This window comes from Miscanthus floridulus, chromosome 8 (assembly GCF_019320115.1).
Source record: "Miscanthus floridulus cultivar M001 chromosome 8, ASM1932011v1, whole genome shotgun sequence".
Classification (NCBI taxonomy): domain Eukaryota; kingdom Viridiplantae; phylum Streptophyta; class Magnoliopsida; order Poales; family Poaceae; genus Miscanthus; species Miscanthus floridulus.
Window position 1 is genome coordinate 194,679,939 of NC_089587.1, and position 4,848 is coordinate 194,684,786.

Consider the following 4,848-nt stretch of genomic DNA (forward strand, 5'->3'; position numbering starts at 1 on the left):
GATCATGCATAACAAATGAAATGTTTAAATTCATAGCCTACCACTATTGTTTGAATGATTACTTGATCTAGTGGTTAGTACATGAATTTGTTCATGAGCTAGTGAACCCAAGTACTTGACTTAATTTGGATTGCTAACAAGTGACAAGTACAACATTGACAAGATAACCCTTGCAAGAGGTGTGAAGAAGCTTGTCATTGGTTCAAACCGAACTTGGAAGCTTAGGCAAATCATTTTAGTTCAAGTCAATCATAGAAGCTCATGATAGTGATAAGAGTACAAGCACAAGACAACAATGCAAATGGATATCTAGTTTGTTTCAAATGATATCTAGACTCAAGTATTTTATCAAGAATCTACAAATAATGTCTAGATCAACTCACAAGTGATATCCTATAAGTGGTACTCATGAAGATAGCAAATGTTCAAGAAATGGTCTTTATTGATAAATCAAACAAGTGGTTCCATACTAGAAGATTCTTTCAAATAGTATTCACTTCCTACAAGTGGTATCTATACATAGTATCAACCATGAAAGACGATGGTTCCACAAGTGATCCTCAACTTTAAGTGATCATCAAATAAAGAATGCATCCCTTACCTACAAGAGCTCAAGTGTATCAAATGGATGACCCATGCTATCACATAGGGGGAGGTGTCCCACAAATTGATCACAAGATCAAAAATCTTATGTATGGTATCTCAAGAAGCCCTACACAAGATACAAGTGGTACAAGCTACAAGTGGTATTAACAAATGGTGTCATTCCAACAATCAAGTGATGTCCATAAAAAATGCAAGATTCAAGCCTCAACCATCTACCCCAAATGCATACCCTTGCATCAATGAGAAACACACCTTTATGGAAATTGATGACAAAGGGGGAGAGATTGTACAAAGATATGAAAGCTTGATTGAATGGGGGGAGAGATGAGATATAGAAATAGAGGCTGGACATGAACATGGACAAAGAGGGAGCAACATTGGAGAAAAGAGGTGGATCAAAATTCTTGGACAAGAGAAGCACACAAGTAGGGGGAGCAAGTTCATGAACTTTGATTGATTGCATTTGATATGTGCATATTCATGTGCCTGCTTGCATTACATAAGCCTTTAAAATTCAATATGCATGCTTGTGTGATGTATGCTAGTTGTAGAACTTGAATGATGATTTGATAACTAGCATGCATAGGATGATAGCTAGACACTTGGTATGCTTTTCAAGTAATGCTAGTACCTTGCTTTTAATGTTGATCTCACAAGGTATCTAGTATTTTTATTGCCAAGTGATATCTAGCTAACCATGGTGCTAAGGATGAACTTAAAGGTGCAACTTCGATTGGTACATGCTTCAAAGGTTTATTCTATACACCTTAGCATCATTTTGTAGTATTTACTCTCCCACATTTTTAATCTATGCATATGTGCGAGCTTCAAATCAAACACTCTAGCACATATGTAGGGGGAGCTAATACTACTATTTTGGGTTTGTGGTACTTGTCCAAAATCATTTTCACATGGTAAAATTGCTTGGGCAAGCAACATGAATCCAAAAGAGCTTAATTTCCATATCTTTGTAGAGTTGTCATCAATTACCAAAAAGGGGGAGATTGAAAGGTCCTTGTTTGGTTTTGGTAATTGAGTGACAACTTAGGTGGACTAATTGTGTTTATGTGAGATACATAGGTAATTAGTCCATAGGTACATGTGTGTGAGCAACATATGCCATGAAGGTGAAAATGGCTTGGAGATGATGCAAAGCTCACACATGTGATGATGAAGGAGCTCATTGCATATGAGACATGACATTGAGTCATGTGATCAAGGTGGAGAAGATCAAGACAAGACTTGGCTTGATGGACCGGTTGCAAGCATGAAGGGCAAGTCAAAGGCTTTGGAGTGATGGACCATGAGGCAGTGAAGCTTGAGCAAGACTTGGCACCGATGGACGAAGGCAATGGTGAAAAGCAAGTGAATGTCAAGATCGATGAACCAATATGATCACGTGATGATATGAAGTGGATCATATCATTGTTGATCATGTTGGTGCATGTGTTGCATCAACATTGGAGGAGATGGAATGGAATGCGCAAGGCAAAGGTATAACCTAGGGCATTTCATTTCACCGGTCATAGGTGTGTAGAGAAGTTGATGACCGGGTTTAGGATAGATGGCCGTACTATCAAGAGGAGCAAACTTGTTTGCATATTGGTCATCTAGTGCCACTCGAGTGTTCTAACTTTGCATCGTCGCTAGGTTCGAGTGGCGTGGCAAGTTGAGTGGCTAACATCCTTTGGGAAATGATTGTTAAAAGCTAACACACATACACATGGTGGTGTACACTTGGTGGTGTTGGCACATTTACAAAGGAGATGGAGTTGGAGTTGATGTGGATCAACTTGGTGAAGAAACTCCATTGGTGGAGTGTCCGCCCGTAGAGTGCGGACAGTCCGACGGTGCCACCGGCGCCCTACACAGAAAAGATAGGGTCTCACAGAGTGCATCGGACGCTGGCACTAGAAGTGACCGGACACTGGTAGGGCGTGTCTGGTCAGGCTGACGCATGGTGATGCAGGAGCTGGAGTGTGACCGGACGCTGGGCTGTGTCCGATCATGTGCGACCGAACGCGTCCGGTCAAGGTCGGTACCTTACTGTAAACGACCGGACGCTGAAGTCCAGCGTCCGGTCAGTTGAAGCTGCTGCGTCCGGTCAGAAGATGACCATTGAGATCGAAAGAATGCCGTTGAATGCAGGTGACACATGGCTATCATCAGGCAACCGGACGCTGAGGACCAGCGTCCGGTCAACATGACCAGAGCGTCCGGTCGACCCGACAGTTGCCCAGTGAAGGGGTAACGGCTAGTTTAGCCCTTGGGGCTATAAATAGAAGTGGCCTTCGGCCATGGCTGGAGCTGAGCACCTTGGGAGACTTTGTGTCCATTCTTGAGAGTTCTTAGGAGCCCTCCATCTCACACATACTTGATAGTGATCATTCGATTGTGTGAGTGAGTGATTCTAGTGCAATTGCATCGTGAGGTTGCATCGAGTGACACTAGGTGATCGAGTTGCAAGCTGGTGGTGCTTGTTACTCTTGGAGGTTGCCACCTCCTAGATGGCTTGGTGGTGGTCTCCGTGGAAGCCTGCAAGAAGCTTGTGCGGCGCTCCGGAGAAGTGCTTGTGAGGGGGCACTTGTGCTCGCCTCGCGGGAGTTGCGAAGAGCAACTTTAGTAAACCGTGTCATTGAGCTACCCTCACTCAAGGGGTAGGTTCTTGCGGCGCCCGACGTGCGGGCTTGGACGGTGATGCCAATTAGCCGCCGAACCATCAAGTGAGCGGTCAACACAACGAGGACTAGCGTGTTGGCAAACACGTGAACCTCGGGAGAAAAATCATTGTGTCACCCTTGTTCTTCCCGTTGGTTTGCATCCTCGTTACATAAGCTTGTAATTACTTTCATATACATTGAACTTGTGTTGTTGCTTTTGTAATTAGTTAGCTTGTGTAGCTTGCTAGTTACCTTCTTGCTTGTGTAGCATAGAAGTAGCTCCCTTGCGTGGCTAATTTGGTTTGTGTAACCTTGTTAGTCACATTGCTTAGTTTGTGTAGCTAAGTAATTGCGCTCTCTAATTTGGCATTGGTTGCCTTATTATTGAGCATTGCTAGTGAGCTTAGTTGGCTTTGTGCTTTTGCTTACTAGCATGTGTAGGAGCTCCCTTATTGCTTAAAGTACTAGTGGCATAGGTTTGTGTGACCTTGCTTCTAGAATTGGTTAGGAGACCTCTAGCTAGCCCGGCACCTTTGTTGCTTAATTAGTATCTTTAAAGGTGCTAGAGAATATGGATAGAGGGGTGTAGTCTTGGCTAGACCGATAGTTCTTAATTCCGCATTTGTTTCGGTTAGCCGACGCGATTAATATTAAAAAGGACTATTCACCCCCCTCTAGTCCACCATCTCGACCCTTACACATACCTCACACGGTGAAGCGCACATGAGGTAACCTCGCCCTGATACCACTTGTAGGATCACTGGTACGCCTAGAGGGGGGTGAATAGGCCTATAAAAATTCAACCCAAACCGAAGTCAAATTCACCCGCGGCACTGCCGCTCTATGAGCGTGGCACTGCCGCACCTGTAGGAGAGATTAGTTCACAGTTCAAAATCTACCCAATAAAAATTAGATCGGGTAGATTTCTTAGCTTCCTATAGGGTAGTAGATCACAGATTGATAGTTGAAAGTGGTGGGAACACCACACACAAGTAAATTGACCTCAAACTCTAGAAATCACCTCAACAACAACAAGAACACAAGTGAAGCAACACAAGCACAAGATGACACAAGGATTTACCCTGTGGTTCAGCTCGCCACCAAGGCTTGCCTATGTCCATGTTGTTGAGGTATACCACTAAGGCTTAGGGATTTGCAACCCTACATCATTCTCAAGTCAAGAGAGTGAACTATTGAGATGAGGGGTGATTTTACTTGCTGCAAGAGGTGGTTACAAACCTCCCGAGGCTGCCACACAAGTTGGCAAGCTCACTGGGCAACGCTCTAGCCGGCTAGGAGCCAAGCTCCAAGAGTAACAAACATAACTGCCGGATAAAACATGAACCAAGTGCTCTTTAGAATTTAGGAATTAATAGAGTTGCTCTCTAATCAAGTTGTGGACCCTTTTCCCTCAAGGATTGATGGGGTAATCAATGGATTTGCTTGGGGACTTTAGGTCAACAATGGAGTTAGAGAGAGAGAGCTCCTGCTCTGTTTTGAGCGTGCTGAAGTGAGGAAGAAGAGATGTGGCAGAACTGCCTAATCTAATGCCTCTCGGGAGTGCTCGTCTTCCATTAGACAC